Source organism: Odocoileus virginianus, chromosome 1, assembly GCF_023699985.2.
Source record: "Odocoileus virginianus isolate 20LAN1187 ecotype Illinois chromosome 1, Ovbor_1.2, whole genome shotgun sequence".
Taxonomy (NCBI): domain Eukaryota; kingdom Metazoa; phylum Chordata; class Mammalia; order Artiodactyla; family Cervidae; genus Odocoileus; species Odocoileus virginianus.
In genome coordinates this window covers 88,332,217-88,354,051 of record NC_069674.1, presented here as the reverse complement: position 1 = coordinate 88,354,051, position 21,835 = coordinate 88,332,217, and positions in this window count along the sequence as shown.

Genomic DNA, 21,835 nt, shown 5'->3' with positions numbered 1-21,835 from the left:
CTCAGTAAATATTTATTGACTAAGTGATTCTGAATCTCATGGAATCCGAGAATTTTTTTTAAAAATTGGCTTCAGAGAAAGCCAGTCATGTTTTTTAGAAATGGGAGTATTTAGATTTTTCCCTCTGAAGCACTGTCATTAACATGGAAGTCCACTTTTATGGATAGAATGTGTCTTCTAGCATGTCATTTTGTGTTCATTTTCTGTTAGCAAACCAGAGAATTCACTCGAAAGAGGGTATGACTGACTCGCCTGCCATTATGTCAAATGGCACCTCAAACATTTCTGCTTAGATTCTGGAGAAGTGGCCAACACTGAAACACTTACCAAGTAATATAGATGTGTGAAGCCAACTGGATGTGATCCGCTAGAGAGCACTGTACCCCAGTGGTGTACTTTGGGGGATAGCGTATTGAAGCAGAGAACAAATTTCCTGTTTAACGGGTGAAGCCCCTTTTCAGTCTGGCTGAGTGCTGTATTGGGCCAAAGCCCACTTTTTTCCAGACATCCTGATTTTCAAAAGAAGTGGCAAATATGGATCTTTCTATAAATTCTCCCAGTTTCAAAATTGTGGCAACTACTTACAATGTGTTAAAATACACTGTGAAGATCATGCAAAGCATATGGAGAGGACAGATGTGGTCAGCTTGTCCTGTGTTTTTTAATGTCCAATCTAGAGTATCTTTCAATTCTAGTTATCTGAATTTCATAACCTAAGCCATTTTCATTTATTTGTATTTGTAACATTTATAAAATTATTAATAGAATCCTCAATTTCCAAACTAGATTTCTCATGCACATAGTTTTCAACTTTCTCCTTCTAAAGGATTCTCCTTATTCCCTTAATTAATTTAATGATTTCCTTTAGACCTTTCTAGTTCATTGCGTTTATATTGTTCTTGAGTATTTAAGTGAAATAGCTGAAAAAAATACTGAGTCTGCATAAAGAACATCTAGGTTCCACTAGTGCCTCACTAGTTGAACAAGCTTGAACACAGTCATTTAAGGTATTGGAACTTAGATCAATATGCCTTTGTACCCTTAAAATAAGAATGACAGCACTAATTCCTTTTTCTTATGTGAGGCCATGTACTTGAAAGACTGTACAAACTATAAACTGCTTAAAATGTAAGACTTATTCAACTAGAATAACATCATAGCTTAGTATAGCTGTTGAGTCCCACTGAATACTTTATTTCTAATAGAGTGCTTTATTGCCAATAAAATTCTTTATATCCTATAAAACTTAGAATGCATAATTACATGGGTTTGTTGTTGCTCCTGCCATCACAGCATCATTCTGAGATGTTTTCCAGACTCTTTGAACTTTTTCTTAGGTCGTAATTTATAATTAACAGTGTAGTAGTTTATAAATTCATTTTGCCCTCAACCTAGCTCATCGCATCCCTTTTCCCCCTTCAAATCAGATTCTAATTATCTTTCTGTTGTCAGTTATCTCTTTTGAGTCACCCCAGTTGTATTTGTCATATTTAATCACTCTTCCTCATTTGTTCTTCATTTAAAAACACCTCCCTTGTTAATCCCTATCTTTAAAAATCACATCAAGACATTTTTAGCTGCTCAAATAAAATGTTTTTCTTTGAGCTCCCAATTCTTCTAGTGAAAAATTATCTCTTCTAAACATTTATATAACTTTATTAATTTAAACCTTAATGCAGTTCACTTTGATAAATATTTATTCATGTATCACAGTAAGTACAATGATTCAGTCTTGTTCACTTTTGTTGTTCTTACAACTCTTAAAATAGGACTTTGTATATTATAGGTACTCAAAATAAATTGGATAAGTGGATTTTTCTTTAATTTTATTACCTTTATTTTCCTACCTCAAAGTTAAGTGTTATTCTTTATTTTAATTGCTTTCATTGTATTCCTGCATGTTATGCCTGTTAACCTAACCTTAAGTGTAGTTAACCTACACGTAAGACCTTGGCAATTAGGAAAAAGAAAACTGAAAGAATTCTCTTTTTTTCTAAGCAATATATTTAACATGTTGGTTAAGACTGTGTTCCAGCCTCAGCCCCCAGAGAACCCTGACACTAACTTTTCTAAGTAGAGGAATGATCATTTATTCCTACACATTGCTTCCTGTCATTAAGCCATTTCCGTACTTAAGACAAAACATTTTCCATAATAACAAGGAAACCGAGTGTTTTTCCTAAATTGTTGTTTGACCACCTATAGCATACACAGACTTTCAAATTTTTCTAAAAGTAGAAATTGACTTTTGTCAATATCAGCTCTGAGAAATCTGGGAGATCCATCTATTTAATGTCTCTACTGAAAACCTGCTAAGTGCCAGGCACTATAAGAGACACATGAAAGGAAATCCCATTTAGCCCTTGAGATGCTTCACCTTTGCAATTGGCTACCTGCTTTAGTATGAGTACAAAGGAGTAATTCTGTCTGGTAGGGAAGCCCATGAAGGTTTAACTGGGGTGGACATTTAAGCAGAGTCTCCAAAGACAATTTACTTCCTGGCCAAGGATCAGGAGGCACATTCTGAGAAAATGGAACAGCACATGTTGAATCATGGCGGCAGACCCAGCACCCAGTGTGATGATCTGCATGCAGTCTGTCAAGCTCTTATGGAGAGAAGCCACAGAACAGATAAGACCAGAAGAGGCCTGTTGCAGAAAGCCTTCTGCACTGTGGTTGTTGTCGTTGTTCAGTTGCTAGTTGTGTTCAACTCTGTGACCCCATGGACTACAGCACATCAGGCTCCTCTGTCCTCAGGCTTCTCTGGAGTTTACTCAAATGCATGCCCACTGAGTCAGTGATGTTATCCAACCATCTCATCCCCTGCCACCCCTTCCTCCTTTTGTCTCCAATCTTTCCCAGCATCAGGGTCTTTTCTAATGAGCCTGTGAACTCATTTTCCATGAGAACTGTGGTGGAGAGTCCCTGTTTTATTCTGTAATCTGAACAGTCAAATGTTTGCAAGCAAGGAAGAGATCGGATAAGATATATCCTAGAGAGTACTGTGAATGCTGGGGTAAAAGATGTATCTTGGAAAGTGAGGCTGTTTGCAGATTATTTGAAAACTTTAGTTCAATGCTCTAAGCTGTTAGAGCAACAATAATGAGGAGAGAAGGAAATAGCTATATTGTTTCGGAGGTTTAATCAAATGGAATATACAATTATAACTTGAGTTCATTCAGTTCAGTTCAGTTCACTCATTCAGTCCTGTCCGACTCTTTGCCACCCCATGGACTGCAGCATGCCAGGCCTCCCTGTCCATAACCAACTCGCGGAGTTTACTCAAACTCATGTCCATTGAGTCAATGATGCCATCCAACCATCTCGTCCTCTGTCGTCCCCAGCATCAGGGTCTTTTCCAGTGAGTCAGTTCTTTGCATGAGGTGGCCAAAGTATTGGAGTTTCAGCTTCAACATCCGTCCTTCCAATGAATATTTAGGACTGATCTCCTTTAGGATGGACTGCTTGGATCTCCTTGCAGTCCAAAGGACTCTCAAGAGTCTTCTCCAACACCACAGTTCAAAAGCATCAATTCATTAGTAAGGCATTATTTTCCCCTTGTAGAAGCCACATTACATATTATCCCAAAGTTATATTTTTCTAGGAATCCATGATATTATCATTCTTTCCAGGTGCTGCCATCCTGACAAGTATGAGGATACGAATCACCAGTCTGAAGTTTCCAGGTTTGCTTCCAGTTTCCTCCCAATGGACACTATGTACTGGAAACCATTAGTCTTTACTACCACAAGTCAGTTTAGCATGACAGTTTGCATATTTTAGCCAGAATTTTCACCAGGGTCCCTGATGACTTATTTATATCTAGTCCATCAATTAAATATAGAACGTACTCTTGATTTACTCGGTACAACTTTGTTTTTAGGTTTTTAACTTGCCATTGTTTATGCATCCCTTGCTTTCCTTTAAAGATGAAGATCTTATCCCTCCCTTCAGTAATCTCTGCTCACCCCTTGTTTCTTATTCTAGCTTGCTAACAGGAGCTATGGTTGAGTTACTTTTTAAAATATGTGACACACATCTTCCCTGAGGTTTTCAGTAAGATTGTCATAGGTGACTCCAGGCTTCCTGTATTCCAATTCTTCTCTAAATGCTCCTTATTTTCTTTACCAGTGTATGTCAATAAGTCAGGATAAAGAAATATGAGACAGAATGGAATTCTGACACATTATGTATCCTTTACCATGAAATTAAAACTGTTGTGTCTACACCTAATTTTTAAATTATTTTATATCTTATGATCCCAGAAATTTAATTAAGGTACATACCAGTTGTTCCACTTATTCCATATATTCACCCTGTTAGTGTTTTTAAGTACAGAAAAAAAAATTGCAAATAATCACAGTGAACTAAAATGTTATATTTAGTGACTCAGTTATGGTATATCTAGATAATGTATTAAGCAGTCATTTAAAAATGATTATTTTAATCTGGTATTTTGACATGAAAAACTATAGAATATTATATAATAAAGAAAAGCACGTTGCATAATTAGATATGGAGTATGATTTGGTTTTGTGATAGATTTCTTTTTATATGATACAATTTGGGTAATAGAATTTCAGTTGAATTTTATTTAATTTTCACTGTTTTATACTTTCTGGTGAATGGAATACATTGCAGATTCAGAATACTTGCTGTTTTTATTTAGGAATGCTTGTCCTCTGATTGAGGTTTGCTAACATTTTCAGAATAAAATTATTAGTAATTATTGGTAATATAAATGATCCGTGGCATATTTTAAGACCATTTCTGCGAGATGTCGCTAAACAAAACACAGTAAACCAAACACCCTTGCATCATTTCCTCTGAGCTGGTAGTCCTTCTCTGAGTAGAGAGAGACACGGGGTCTCCCCTCTACTTACACCCAATCAGGGTTAATTTCGCAAATGATAATGCCAGCGTGACTAAAACCAAGTTGACAACTCCAGATTCACTATTTCTGGGATGATATTTAAACTTTATATAAATATATATATAAGGCATTATATATATATTAAATTTACATATGTGTATTTTTTTTAATAGAAAACTGAGTTTTTTGTTTTGCTTTCTTTTGTTTTCCCTATGCTCTTTGTTGAAAGAATCTCAGCTCCCCTGCACTCCAGTCCAGCATACCAGGGCACGATTTGGCATTATTATTCCATTCTTAGAAAAGGAAAGGACAGTGCTGGGCAAGTTGACATTCATCTCTGTATTTATTTTCTTGGTGGCAAGGATCCTGACATTTCCAATTTGATGCCTTGGGTTGATAGACCGTGTGCAGTTTTCTTTTATTTCCCTTCACTTTGGCAGGTCTTCCAGGAAGAAGGGATGACTTCTTCTAGTAACCAGTGAGGCTTTTTTATGTTTTTCCTTTACAATCTGGAAAATTTCATTATGAAATCTGAAACTTAATATTTATGCCACCAACACATTTTGCATGTTAATTTGCCAAGAAGATAAATCACATTTTCTTACATTTCCAGAATCTCAAGGATTATGGGGCATCCCACACTTGCTCCCTGGATGTTCTACGCTGGCGCTCCATCTGGTTTTCTTTTCTAAACATGTTCCCCTGAGATCGTCTTTAATTTGAATTGTATTAAATTCATCAAACTTCTTAATGAGCCTTGGGCATTGTTCAACTTGTGTGGCAGTCCCTCCTGGATAGTAGCAGAGGAGAATCTTAACTGCCTTTAGTATCTGTACTTCTGGGCGTTCCCATCAGGTCTAAGCGCTGTTTCACATTATGTGAATGTCATAAATAACTTGGTTGAAAGGGTCAATGTTTTCTTATCTTGAAGAGAGTCAAAGGGCAGTTTGCATTTATCTAGGAAATGCACCTCACAGATGCTGGTCTTAAAAGCTCCTTAGGGGATGGGTGGGGAAATACTATTATCCTTACATAATTCTAAAAACCTGGGGGGTGCGGGGGTGGACCAACTGCACAAATTCTTTCCTTTCCTTTTCATCAAGGCCACAGCAAAAAGACACACACACACACACACACACACACACCCACTAGTAATTTCATTTATCTTACAGCTCACAGTTTCTATTCAGTAGTGTGTACTTCTCTTGTCACATCTTAGCTTGTTTCCTTCAGGATGTTTTTCACTTGTATACAGAGTGGCTTGTAAGAGGTTTACTTAAGTACTATCTTGGAAACTGTTCCAAGTACACCTCCCCAAGTCAGAAGAGCAAAAGTCAAGAGTTTTTTGTTTTGTTTTGTTTTGTTTTGCTATGATGAACTGAGACCTGACTTAAGAAATTTAGCTCAAATTAGGTTTTAAAGAAAAGGATTTGTAACTGTATTCTAAAGGCCCCCTACACAGTCTACAGCTGTCTGGATCTGTTCCTGAATGGAAATCATAGATGAAGTCTGTGATATCTCCCTATTGAATTCTCAGTCCACCACCCAGTTTTAGTTCATGCTATCTGTTCCTTGCCAAATTCCACTTCCTTGAGACTATAACCCATATCCATTGATTTATGTTGTAAGTCTGGGGAAATCAGCTTCTAAACACTAAAGAATTTGAATATTATCAATTCACCTTAAAGAACAGAAAAGCCTGCAAAATTCCTCTTGAAACAAATATTTCGAGGTCAATTCTACTTTATTATTGACTTCCATGACTGAATTAGAGGTTCTTTTTTCTTTAAATCAGCTTTGTTGAGGTACATTTTCATGGAATAGAATGCACTTATTTTAAATGCACAGTTGGATGAATTTTCATAAAGACGTATGAAGCCATAGAGCTTCCGATCCAAGCAAGATACAGAATAGTTTTATCCCCCTACAAATCTCCCTATGCCTCTTCTAGAGTGCAGCTAGTGAAAAATTCCAAAGATGAAACTGAGTTTGGCGGGTATCAGGAGTAGAAAGAAAGCCGGTGCAGCTGGCTTGGTGAAGAAGCAGAGAACAATGTGAAAAGAGAGCAGAGAAGCAGGTGGGACCTGATCTTGCATGAAGTAAAGTTTGATTTTATGTCCAGTGTAAAGAAGCCCTTGGAATCTTGTATATCAAGGAATATTATGATCTGATCAGCAACTCATTTTCCTTCCATCACCATCTGTCGATTCCTACAGTTTCCACCTGGCCAAGATCCCCTACTTCATGCTTTTCTGATCCCATCCACAGGAATTTCTGGAATTTTTTTTAACCCCTGAACTTTTCTACTACACGTGTCTTCCGCTGTTTACACCATTGCTTCTGCTGTACTGTCTAGCATGTAAAAGGGATAAAAGGAAATAAAAAAGAAGGAAGGAATGGTTTTAAAAACCTATTGCAAACTGTTCACAATACCAAATTACATATTTTATAATATAAGACTGCACTAATTGGCAATTTACTTCTATATAGGTAGTTTATGAAAAGTGAGACCGAGCAGAAAAACCAACATTTGTTAAGTGCATACTATCTGGCATTAGTCCAGGCACTGCAGCCAGAACTATAGAGGAGAGCGTTTAATTTAATAACTACTAGGCTCAGCAGATGCTGCTTGCTTTAGCAAATGAAGAAATAGATTCAGAGAATTAACTTTCTCTAAGTCACCTAAGTTGTAAGAGTGCTCGGATCTTTATGGTTCTGTAACCTATTCTATTCCCCTAATACATACTGTCTCCTCAAAATTAGGATTTCCTTTCTGGTGTGTTAGGTGTGTTAGTCACTCAGTTGTGCCTGACTCTTTGCGACCCCATGGACTGTAGCCCACCAGGCTCCTCTGTCCATGGAATTCTCTAGGCAAGAATACTGGCGTGGGTAGCAATTCCCCTGTCCAGAGGATCTTTCTGATCCAAGGAGAGAACCCGGGTCTCCTGCATGGCAGGCAGATTCTTTACCATCTGAGCCACTGAAATAATATGAACATTTTAACTATGTGAACAGAAAGAGGGAAGGGAACTGGTACTGTTTATTAAGTTCCTAATATATGCTGCTCATTAGGCTAAATATCTAAAATTTTATCTCTTTTAATTATTCCAGCTATCCCAAAGAAAGGCTGAGAGAAGTTAAGAAGCCTTCTCAAAGTCATGAAGCTCGGGACAGAGCTGGGAGGTGATTCAGCTGTATCTGGTTCTGATACCCATATTCATTGCCTCTGATGAAGCCACCGTTCAAAAGAAAAAGTTAGCCTCACCTCCCTAGGACTAGGTATATAACATACTTATGGTGTAGAAACTTTCATCCAGAGATGAAATAGAATAATCTATTTCTAGGAAATGGGGAGTAGGGCTGTAATCTCCCTCCACTTCTATAGTGTCCGTGAAGAAGAACATGGTTGTCAAGTGCCCTAGAATAAATGACACGTTTTGATAGAAGCACAAGAGGGTCCTGGCTTCAGGGCCCAAAGCCGCAGAACAGGAAACGGAGAGGTTTCCAGGAGAAATGAAGTTGCCTTCTCTAGGGAGAAACAAAAAGGAGCCTTTGAACAGGCAGGTGATCAGTAGGAAAACTGCAAAGTGATTAAAAGGACGGGGAGTCACAAAAGCCCTTGGCATACTAGTTTTAATAAGATGGTTTGTCCCCATTTTAAATAAAGTTACACTTTATTCAATGAGCGCCTTGACATGTGTTTCTAAGAATTATCTTTCAACAATGCAGGTGTTTCCACCAGAGCCAACCCCTGTCTTTACCAAGGATAAAAGAATCCCTTTGGACTGTTTATCTGATTGACCAATCAGGATGGGCATTTATTTCTTTCACTGATTTTAACCAGAGGTTTCACTGCTTTCTATTGTCTCAGGTGGACAGAGTCTGCTACAGTTTTGGGTGTGTGACTTTTTACTAATTATTCATATGGTTAAATTTGAAGCCATAATAATTAAGTATTTTATATATTTATTCATTTTTTATTCCTCGTTATCCAATTTTTATATATTTTTTCAGTTATTTTTATTAGTTGGAGGCTAATTACTTTACAATATTGTGGTGGTTTTTGCCATACATTGACATGAATCGGCCATGGGTTTACATATGTTCCCCATTCCCCATCCTGAAACCCCTTCCACCTCCCTCCCCATCCCATCCCTCTAGGCCATCCCAGTGTACCAGCCCTGAGCACTTGTCTCATGCATTTTTTAAGTATTTTAGTATTCCCTAAAAATTCGTTTTTAAAATTATATTGCTACTTGGTAAAAAACAACCTAACAATTCTGAGTAAAATATTAAATGTTCCATATTGATTTAGCATGATCAAACACATTTAAAAACATTGAATAAAGTTAATATATAACATTTTAACTCTTAGAACTCATAATATGCTGCCATATAACTTATTTCGTAATAATTAGATTAGAATCTCCAAACTAGATCATATAAAGGTGGTATAACAATAACATGCATTACGTTATCCATAATATCTCCTTACTGTGAATATATTACAAGATGGCACAGAACCATATTAGCTACAAAAGTGATTTTTCAGCTGAAAATAAATATAAGAATTGCTACTGAGGATTTTCGGATTGAAAAAACACTGGTTACTCTGGCACCAAATTACACATCTTGGTAATTAATAAGAATAAAAATATCTTTGCCTGTGTAGAAAGAGTTTTGTCACATGGTGAGACAAGCATAGTGAAATTTTCTCTTTTTTGCTCCTTAAGACACTCAGAACCAGCATTCACCTGGCATTTTGCAGGTAATTTATGATTTCAGTACTACTATAAAATGGCCACTTCTCAAATCTAGAGTAAATGAACCATGTGCCCCAGATATTTTTTTTCTTCTGGAGTCTATTGGGAAACTACTTGTTCAAAAGACTATAGAAATTCAGCATCACATCAGGATCCTTGTCCATTGTGATTGACAATGAGATAAACTAGGCCAGTGTAGATGTCATCTCTAGTGGTTTCTGGGGGAGGAGGGCTGTGGAGAGTAGATAGCAGACTCCTCTGACATTGTGGATTAGGATAAAGTGGCTATGACTTGCTTTATTGCTTCTATTCACAACCTTTTGGAAATACTGTCTAGAATACAGGAAGAGAATGAGACTCTGTCATGGAATGCTCTATCATAGATCAGCACATCAGAGTCACAGTGGATGCTTGGACTGAGTTAATCAATTGTTTATATACTTTGAACAGACCCAAATTAATAATAATTGAAAGTAGCTAAGATATTTAAAAATTTAGTGTAAGTGTAATTTAGTGTAAAATATTTCTATATCCATTTATGTATTTACTTATCCTACCCAGTCAAAGAACCTTGTGCCTGCTACAGCTCCCCTAAACCTGTTTGGGCTCTTACCTATTCCCAAATATTGTTGTTGCTGCTGTTTTGTTGTTTATTACAATTATCTTCCCTTCACTCACATTAGAGTCTACTTGTGACTTTTTTCAGATCTCTAGGTGTAGGTCTGACCCTGGAGAATATGTCAGGGACTGATTGCCTAATAATCAATTAATAATGATTGTTAATCAGTTAATGGCAAATAGATGGAGAAACAGTGGAAACAGTGGCAGACTTTATTTTGGGGGGCCCCAAAATCACTGCAGATGGTGACTGCAGCCATGAAATTAAAAGACGCTTAGTTCTTGGAAGGAAAGTAATGACCAACCTACACAGCATATTAAAAAGCAGAGACATTTCTTTGCCAACAATGGTCCGTCTAGTCAAAGCTATGCTTTTTCCAGTAGTCATGTACTGATGTGAGAGTTCGACTATAAAGAAAGCTGAGTGCCAAAGAATTGATGCTTTTGAACTGTGGTGTTCCAGAAGACTCTTAAGAGACCCTTGGACTGCAAGGAGATCCACCCAGCCCATCTTAAAGGAAATCAGTCCTGAATGTTCATTGGAAGGACTGATGTTGAAGCTGAAACTCCAATACTTTGGCCACCTGAAGAGAAGAACTGACTCATTTGAAAAGACCCTGATGCTGGGAAAGGTTGAAGGTGGGAGGAGAAGGGGATGACAGAGGATGAGATGATTGGATGGCATCACCAACTCAATGGACATGAGTTTGAGTAAACTCCGGGAGTTGATGATGGACAGGGAGGCCTAGCGTGCTGCAGTCCATGGGGTCACAAAGAGTCAGACACGACTGAGCAACTGAACTGAACTGATTGCCTAACAGTCAAACAAAAAGCTTCATGAAAATGGAGATAAATCATACTTAAGAAACTCCTTTGCAATTTGTCATCCTACTTGTTTCCATCACTTTAACACTGCTCAGTGAATTGTATATAGAAAATGAATAGAGATATTTTTGAACTATCATTTCTTGGCATTGTCAATTTATGAAGAAGACAGTTTTTGTTTTTGTTTTTTAATTTTCCATGAAGGGAGAGCATTTTCAATCTACCATAACATGTGCTCACCCATCTTCACCTTGAACCTGCAGCATTTCAATCTGTAGTGAGGGTAGATGACACCTTTTTGACTTTTTTTTATGTTGCTAGCAGAAGTCTTCTTGTGTTTGCTTTGAATCCAGTCTTCAGTGCATCTCTGTCTTCTTTTGCACAGATCTAAGAGTATAAGATGTCGCCGAGTCCAGCCTGTCGGCAGTACACCATCACGATGTCAGAAGAAAGGGCGCAAGGACCTGTCAGTGTTGGCTTAGCCCTCTGCCCAGCTGGCGGAAGGTCAGGAACTACTTTTTCTTTGGGTTAATTTGCAGACTTTGATGGTGTAACACAAGGTTCATATGTGTAATAAAAACAATATTATAGTTCGAAGATTCACAAATCCCCAAGGAGGTAATGCCTCAAGTACAAACATTGCTAGTTGCATTTATTCACTTGATTCCTCTTTATATGTTAAAAAGAAAAACAAACAAACCCAACAGCCTTTACAAAAAGCATTTTCAGAGTGGCTTCACTTTTCTCCAGAACATCAGTTAAAAATCAATAAAAGGCCAGGATAACACAAGATTGTGTTTATTTTTAAAGTTACCTCTATAAATGAATCTTCCAATTTCACATTTTTATGTTTCTCCTTTATGGTTAGTCTTTGGAGAAAATACAAATTAAAGAGTTTTTATTCAACTGAAATGGAGGCTTTCTTTAGAAGAATTTCTTTCATAAAGCATAGATCAAATCTAAGCTCATATTTTGAATATGGAAATTCTCTTGGTGATGAAAGTTATACTGAGTAAATGTGGAATGTGTGCTTCGTATTTTATGTTCTTGAAAATAATCACAATGCCAGTAAACTTCAAGATGATGAAGTTTAATGGGCCCTGGAGTCTGACTAGATCTCATTTCTTGGATTAGCATATGACCTTGCAACCAGAAGAGTGTGTAGAATCAGCAGAAATCTGCAGAGAGTCATGGCTCTGGTGGGAAAAACATGTGTGCCAGTCAAAGGAGCCCCTGGCTGCTTTGTGTGATTGAGGAATTGAAAACTTTGGCTTTCAGTGTAACTGGGTGCTAGACAGGATTCCACTAGGAAACTTGTGCTGAGATTAGACTAGTTTGTAAAGGATGCCAAGAAAAGCAGAGTTGGTGCTGCTAGGGCAGACTGAGGCATGAAGAGTGAAATCACTGGACGTTATAAAATATTCTAAAAGATGAGGAATTATCTAATAAAAAGTGTTGTCTTTAGTCTTTGGACCTGCTCTTTTGTTTTTCTTTTTCCTTCTCCTCCCTGTCGTGACCAGTCATTGATCTCCAACTAGGTTCAGTTATTTGGATTCTCTGGCACAGTTGTCATCTGGCCTGGAAATTATAATTATTTTTGTGAAATAGCGACTATCTTAAAGCAGTTCATTTATACTGGCAGAAGGTCAAAGCTCGTTTCAGAGTTTTAAGTTCCTAAAAAGTTGAAAAGTTTTCTCTTCTCATGTCCTGACAATGAGAGCAAGTAGGTGGTACCAAAGAGAACTGTGGGGTTTCTGGCATTATTGCCCTTTGCTTTGGTAACAAGAAGAAAAAGGAATGATTTGGAAAGACATAGGAAATTCAGCTCTTACCTGGGTGGATCATGTCGAGTTTTGGTTTTTCCATTTCCCTGTATTTCATTTATTTTTTGGATAGCGTTGTAATTTTACAAAGTGGTTGTGAAAACACTGCTGACAGCTGAATTTACATCCTTGGGTCATAATCGTCACCAGGAGATTGGGTCCACAGTGAATAAGCAGCAAGAAATCTGGGTAGAGGCATGGGGCATAGAGATATTATGTTAAAAATTCATTTAAAATAGCAAAAGACACCACCCACTAACTTTTTTCCTATTGGTATACCCATCAGTTAGTTCAGTCCTCAGACACAGTGTGGGGGATATGAAAAAAGTCAATCATGTAAATTAACATCTTAAATGCATTATTTTGTCTTCAAAAATCTTTATAATTACATGAAAAATATATTAGTATATTTGAAATTTAGAATTAAAAGCTGACTTACTGCCAAATAATGAGCAGTCTGGTTTTTTTTTTTTTTTGAGAGTTAGGAGAAGGAGAAAATCAAACTAATGAACTAAAAACAATTATTTATCAAACAGTACTTTGTTGATGGAAAATTTAGGAATTAAACAAGTCTATGACCTATAATCTAGTAGCAAAGAAAGTTAACCAGTTTGTTCCTTTCAGATTCTTTAAGGCTGTGCTCCTTTCTGTAAAGAGAAGCAAAAGAGACCAGTGTTTGCAGACGGTCTGCTGTAAGTCAGGTGCTTTACACACACTATCTCACACCCTCTGGATTAAATGCCACTCAGGGAAGCTTTACAGTCATCTTTTTAATGAATAAAAACATGAAACTCAGAGGGAAAAAAAATAAACCCACTATTGTTAGTAAGTGATGAAGTTCAAATTTTTAACCAGATCTTTCCACAAATTTATATTTGATTGACTTCACTGGCAAGCTGGAAGTGGAAACCAATGAAACATTTTTAAAAACCTATATTTTTATCGTTAGTACCATGGGAATGAAAAAAAAAATCAATGGGGAAAAAAAAAAAAAACCCTGCTTCATTCACATTTTATTCATTCAGTGAGAGTAGTTTGAAGCAGTGAATGACCAAGGCTGGAGCAAAGAACTCCCAAATGTGCCTGAACCTTCGCTATACATCCTCGCTCTCTGGAAGAGCCCAGTGCTTTTGTATGGTTTTCCTTATGTGGTGGGCTGGCACGTATGCCCACAAGAGAAGACACAGGAGAAGCTCCAGCAAGCCAAGTTTCTTACACTCACAGGTCTGAGAGATAGGAGGCAGGCAGACCACATGGGAAAGACACAGGATGATCAGGAGCCAGAAGATGGAGTGAGGAGAAGACTCAGCCTGAGCCTTGACTGGGGACAGCAAGGCAGAGCAGAAAGTACAGTTTAAAGTTAGTTGGTTTGAATCCTTTCAGTGGGCTTTCTAAAGCTATAGAGGTGGTTTCCAGTTGCCTGGTAGTCAGGTACAGATGAGAGAGTTGGACAATAAAGAAGGTCAAGCGCTGAAAAATTGATGCTTTCAAACTGTGGTGCTGGAGAAGACTCTTGAGAGTCCCCAGGACAGCAAAGAAGCCAAACCTGTTATTCCTAAAGGACATCAACCCTGAATATTCATTGGAAGGACTGATGCTGAAGCTCCAATACTTTGGCCACCCAATGCAAAGAGCCAACTCATTGGAAAAGACCCTGATGCTGAGAAAGATTAAAGGCAAGAGAAGAATGGGGTGACAGAGTATGAGATAATTGGATGGTATCACCCACTCAATGGACATGAGTTTGAGCAAACTCTGGGAGATGGTGAAAGACAGGGAAGCCCAGTGTGGTGCAGTAAATGGGTCACAAAGAGTTGGATGCAACTTAACAGATGAACAACAAGGTTCTGAGGTGATTAAAGCAGAAGAATAAAGAGTAAGGCAAAGAAGCAAAGAGTAAGGCAAATAGAGGATGTGTTGGTTCTGGCTTGGTTGGTGTGCATTTTAAAGGTACACTCCAGGCTGAACACTATGCTGTCATCTCTAAGAACTGGCTGACCCCAAGAGGGGCAACTTCTCCCCAGCTGGAAAGTGTTTTTTCTAAGATATCAAAGCATTATAATATATAGAAAATTTTAAATATATACACTGTACCTGATGACCTGTTTCACGTGCCATGGTTATTGCTGTCCCTTGTCTTTCAAGTCACTATCCCTTCAGGTCTTTGGTTTGAGAATATAGTGAACATCATGACCACCTAATCGGCAGGCATTCTTCCTTCCACCATCCAGAAAAGCCTGAGTCTTAGTTCAGCTTTCTTACTTCCTTCATGTAACCCACATGACTCAAGAGAAAGGTAACCATACCACCCTCTGCTTATGAGTGAGCCTGAATTATCAAAGGTCCTGCTCTTCTTAGTAACTGAGTCAAGTATGGGCATGTGACTTTATCTTGACACCTCCCCCCCCACACGAAAATAAAGATTTCTGAAGCATTCTAGAGAAGTTTTCATAGATCTGCTAAAAGGAATACAGAAAACCTTGCTCTCATGTGAACACTTGTGACCTTAATACATCAGGCAGCCACTGCATGAATGCAAGGGAAAGAAATCTCAGGACGAAACCAGCCCCGCCTAGGACAGAGCAGATAGACAGCACTCGTAAACTGAAGGTAGAGTGGGGCTAGGGACTGACCAGTCCTACCTCTGCATGTCCAAACTCTGGATGTCCTCTCAGTGTTTAAGCCAGGTTGAGTTGGACTTTCTATTGCACATATGGCTCTTTTGCAAAATCTTGCTCCTGACAAAGCAGTTTTAGATAAGTGGGGAAAGGCTTAAGAGGACCCCACTACAACATTGGTTCTGGTGTTTATCCAGGACTTCTACTATTTATTAGGTTTATGCAAATATAGTTATGGTTTTGGACCATGAATTTTAAATCATTATAACTAACCTCAAGCACATCTTTATTAGTCAAAATAGGAACCATAACAATCAACACATTTTTGCCAATGAGAAAGATGTTTGTTTATTTCTACAGCGTAAAAATCCATGCTTCAGAATTCGACAAACTCTTGCTGTTTGTGGAAGCATTTTCCCTGTAAAAGTTGTTGAGATGCTCGAAGAAGTGGAAGTTGGTTGGCAAGAGGTCAGGTGAATGTGGTGGATGAGGCAAAACTGTGTAGCCTAATCCATTCAACTTTTGAAGTGTTGGTTTTGTGACATGTGCTCGGGCATTGTCTTGGAAAAGAATTGGGCTCTTTGTGTTGACCAATGAGAGATTCAGGCTTTGCAGTTTTTGGTGCATCTCATTGATTTGCTGATCATACTTCTCAGATGTGATGGTTTCACCAGAATTCAGAAATCTGTACTGGATCAGATTGGCAGCAGACCAAGCAGTAATCATGACCTGCTTTTGGTGCAAGTTTGGCTTTGAGAAGTGCTTTGGAGCTTCTTCTTGGTCCAGCCACTGAGCTGATCATCACTGATTATCGTATAAAGCCCACTTTTCATCACACCTCACAATCTGATCAAGAAATAGTTCGTTGTTGTCGTGTAGAATAAGAGAAAACAACACTTCAAAACAACAATATTTTGGTTTTTAGTCTGCTCATAAGGCACCCACTTACCGAGCTTTTTCACCTTCCCAGTTTGCTTCAAATGCCAATTGACCATAGAATGGTTGAGTTCTTTGGCAACTTCTCATGTAGTTGTAAGAGAATCAGCTTCAATGATGCTTTCATTTGGTCATTGTCAACTTCCATTGACTGGCCATTGCACTCCTCATCTCCAAGGCTCTCATCTCCTTTGCAAAATTTCTTGAACCACCACTGCACTGTAGGTTCATTAGCAGTTCCTGGGACAAACACGTTGTGGATGTTGTGAGTTGTCTCACTGCTTCATGACCCATTTTGAATGCAAATAAGAAAACTGTTTGAATTTGCATTTTGTCTAACATCATTTCCATAATCTAAAATAAATATAAAATACACAGCAAGTAATGTTATTAGCCCCCCCCAAAAATGTGAGAAATGCACATTAAAATGATGTATAACACTCATTTAAGACTGTATTCCTATATCAAATGGCAAAGTTCAACAGTGCAAAACCACAATTACTTTTGCACCAACCTACTAAAGAGTCTCTTGATGAAAGTGAAAGAGGAGAGTGAAAAAGTTGACTTAAAACTCAACATTCAGGAAAGATCATGGCATCTGGTCCCATCACTTCATGGCAAATAGATGGGGGAACAATAAAAACAGTGACAAACTTTATTTTGGGGGGCACCAAAATCACTGCAGATGGTGACTGCAGCCATGAAATTAAAAGACACTTACTCCTTGGAAGGAAAGTTATGACCAACCTAGATGGCATATTAAAAAGCAAAGACATTCCTTTGCCAACAATGGTCTGTCTAGTCAAAGCTATGGTTTTTCCAGGATGTGAAAGTTGGAATATAAAGAAAGCTGGGTGCCAAAAAATTGATGCTTTAGAACTGTGGTGTTGGACAAGACTCTTGAGAGTCCCTTGGACTGCAAAGAGATCCGCCCAGTCCATCCTATAAGGAAATCATTCCTGACTATTCATTGGAAGGACTGATGCTGAAGCTGAAACTCCAATACTTTGGCCACCTGATGCAAAGAACTGACTCATCTGAAAAGACCCTGATGCTGGGAAAGATTGAAGGTGGGAGGAGAAGGAGACAACAGAAGATGAGATGGTTGGATGGCATCATTAACTCAATGGACATGAGTTTGAATCAACTCCAGGAGTTGGTGATGGATAGGGAGGCCTGGCATGCTGCTGTCCATGGGGTCACAAAGAGTCAGACATGACTGAGTGACTGAACTGAACTGAACTGAGTGGAAGCCCTTCTGTTCCACTGTTGCCTTTCAGGTGTTGCATTAGAAAGAATGAGTATAAAGAAATCATTTCCAGGAAACTGATGTCCCAGAATTAGGATCACACAATAGGAAGTTAGTTGAGCATCTCTGCTGTATCAGTCACTCTTTGGGGCTGTAGAAATATAACAAAAAGCAAGCAAAATCTCCAGTAACAAGTTACTAACAGTTTTAAAGGAGGAGAAAAACAATCAACAAATCAGCCAATAAGTATATAATGCATGCCAAAAGGCATGAATATTTTCATCCCAGTGCAAAATAAGATTTTCAGTAAATATTAGTGCTGTGAAGAAAAGTAAGAGAGAATAAGTCAGTATAGAATGGCTGTGTACATGGGGAGTGCTATTTCATACAAGGAGCTAAGGGTCAATCTTCCAAAGAAAGGACATGAAAGCAGAAACCCCAAAGACTGAGAGAAGCAATCATGGAGTTATCTGGAGGAAAACTCTTCAGGCAGTAAGAATAGAAAAGGCAAAATCCCAGAAATAGGACCCTTCCAGGTGTGTTAGAAGACTATCAGGAAGAACAGTTTGGCTATCGTAGAATGAATGAGTGGGAAAAGATGAGGGCAGAGAGGGGACACACACCTTGTATGCAGACATAGGACATCATTAGCCACAATAAAGACTTTAGACTTTCTTCTTTTCAAGAGTTTTGTGTGGAGTCTGACATTCTCACTGCAATGAGAAAACAGGCTCTAAGAAGGTCTGGAGGTAGGAAGACATGTTAGGAGGCAAATCCAGTAGTTCAAATGAGAAAAACTGATGACTTGAATTTGGAAGACAACATGAAGGTAGTAAGAAATGTCAGATTCTGAATATATTATGAATATTACTGAATGGTTGACTACGTAGTATTGGAGAAAGAAAGGCATCAAGAATTATTCCATGATTTTGGCCCAAATAAATAGGATCATCTTTTTTCTATGATGGTGGTAACTACAAGATGGACTACTCTGGAGGTGGGTAGAGTTACAAGTTCAGAATTAGCAATTTTCAAATTCAGAATTAGTGAAGAAATATTCAGATTTTTATAGACTTTCACAGAAAAGTGTTGAGTAAGAGGCTGGGTATCCAGCTCTAAATTTCAGAAAAGAAAGTTAAGATTAAAGACCTAAATTTGAAAGTTGTCTGAATCCAAATGTATTGAAAAGTGTGGGAGAAAATTAAATCATTTAGAGAATGAATGCAGATAAAGATGAGTCTTGAGCCCATCAATATTTAGCAGACAGGGAATATGAGCATTGTCTGGGAAAGGACAGAAGGAAATTCGAAGGGGAGACCAGTGAGTTTGAAAAAGAAAAGGATGATCCAGAAGCCAATAAAGAATGTGCTTTAATGAGGAAGAAATGAGCAAGTGCTTCAGTTCAGTTCAGTTGCTCAGTCATGTCTGACTCTTTGTGACCACATGAACCGCAGCATGCCAGGCCTCCCTGTCCATCACCAACTCCCAGAGTTCACCCAAACCCATGACATCGAGTCCGTGATGCCATCCAGCCATCTCATCCTCTGTCGTCCCCTTCTCCTTCCCTCAATCTTTCCCAGCATCAGGGTCTTTTCAGATGAGTCAGCGCTTCACATGAGGTGGCCAAAGTATTGGAGTTCCAGCTTCAACTTCAGTCCTTCCAATGAACACCCAGGACTGATTTCCTTTAGGATGGACTGGGTGGATCTCCTTGCAGTCCAAGGGACTCTCAAGAGTCTTCTGCAACACCACAGTTCAAAAGCATCAATTTTTCGGTGCTCAGCTTTCTTTATAGTCCAACTCTCACATCCATACATGACTACTGGAAAAACCATAGCCTGGACTAGACGGACCTTTGTGGACAAAGTAATGTCTCTGGTTTTTAATACACTGTCTAGGTTGGTCATAACTTTCCTTTCAAGGAGTAAGCGTCTTTTAATTTCATGGCTGCAATCACCATCTGCAGTGATTTTAGAGCCCAAAAAAATAAAGTCAGCCACTGCTTCCACTGTTTCCCCATCTATTTGCCATGAAGTGATGAGACCAGATGCCATGATCTTGGTTTTCTGAATGTTGAGCTTTAAGCCAACTTTTTTACTCTCCTCTTTCACTTTCATCAAGAGTGTCTTTAGTTCTTCTTTGCTTTCTGCCATAAGGGTGGTGTCATCTGCATATCTGAGGTCATTGATATTTCTCCCAGCAATCTTGATTCCAGCTTGAGCTTCCTCCAGCCCAGCGTTTCTCATGATGTACTCTGCATATAAGTTAAATAAGTCACTATACAGCCTTGACGTACTCCTTTTACTATTTGGAACCAGTCTGTTGTTCCACGTCCAGTTCTAATTGTTGCTTCCTGACCTGCATACAGGTTTCTCAAGAGGCAGGTCAGGTGGTCCGGTATTCCCATCTCCTTCAAAATTTTCCACAGTTTATTGTGATCCACACAGTCAAAGGCTTTGGCATAGTCAATAAAGCAGAAATATATGTTTTTCTGAAACTCTCTTGCTTTTTCGATAATCTGGTGGATGTGCCAATTTGATCTCTGCCTTTTCTAAAACCAGCTTGACCATCTGGAAGTTCACAGTTCACATACTGTTGAAGCCTTGCTTGGAGAATTTTGAGCATTGCTTTACTAGTGTGTGAGATGAGTGCAATAGTGCGGTAGTTTCATCATTCTTTGGCCTTGCCTTTCTTTGCGATTGGAATGAAAACTGACTTTTCCAGTCCTGTGGCCACTGCTGAATTTTCCAAATTTGCTGACATATTGAGTGAAGCACTTTCACAGCATCATCTTTTAGGATTTGAAATAGCTCAACTGGAATTCCATCCACCTCCACTAGCTTTGTTCGTAGTGATGCTTCCTAAGGCCTACTTCACTTCGCATTCCAGGATGCCTGGCTCTAGGTGAGTGTGAGTGATCACAGCATCATGATTATCTGGGTCACGAAAATCTTTTTTGTACAGTTCTTTTGTGTATTTTTGCCACCTCTCTTTAGTGTTTCAAACACCACTAATTGGTAGAATTAGAAGAGAACTGGAAAATGTCCTTGACTGTATGAGAAAAAGGTCAAATTCAACTTGCTTGACTTTTTTCTTTCTACAGGTATCACCTTATGATACTTCTTAAGCATTTGGAATTCAGACTGATTAGACTACTTATTTTTATAGAGATTATATTTGATTTCTTTTTGTTCAGTCCCTAAGTCATGTCCGACTCTTTGCAACCCCATGGACTGCAGCACATCAGGCTTCACTGTCCTTCACCATCTCCTGGAGTTTTCTCAAACTCATGTCCATTGAACAATGATGCCATGATGGTGTGATTAACAAGCTGAAAGCAGCTGCCTCTGTGTTTCTACCTAGACTCCAATTTGATGAGTGGCTTAGGAGTATTCTGAGGGTCAGCCTGCAGTTATATGGGAATCTTGAAAACATGCAAATAACACCCTCGCCAAAGCATTACATTGCTCATTGCACATTAAGGTGCACATTTTCAAAGCCATCAGAAAGCTGTAAAACCAATCTGATTGGCTTTAGCGATAGTTGAAAAAAGGGGACAGCATATATTAATGCTTTTTGGCAAGCCATTTGGAGATTTTTATTTAATTTTCATTATATTTCATTGTATATAGGTGTTTATTATCAGAATACCTCATGCCAGTATGATAGGGTAAGTCTTCCAAACTAAAGCATTTCCACATCTGTGAAACAGCTGAATTTATGTCAAGTTTGTGAATCTATATAATTATAAATTTAATTAAATTCCAAATGATATACTAATGAAGAATTCAGGCTTCCAAAATGAGTATTATGCACAAACTCTCTTTTAATATTGACAGTAAAATATTCAAAGTACAGGCTTTGTATTTTAGTTTGTAGTAAAAACAGTGTCTTTAGGCTGAAGGGAGCTGATGGAGTGCAGTACAAAGAAAGGAAGGCTATGCTGTTAAATAGCAGTTAGCAATTAACCTTATGCTCTTTCTTGATTATTTCTATGTTATCATAGTAGTTAAAGAAATGCCAAGATTTTTTTAATTAAATTTCAGTTCTAACTATAGTTTGTTTCAATGAAATTATTTTTGTCTTCTAATAAACACATGATTCACAGAAATCTTAGTTTTCATTATGTA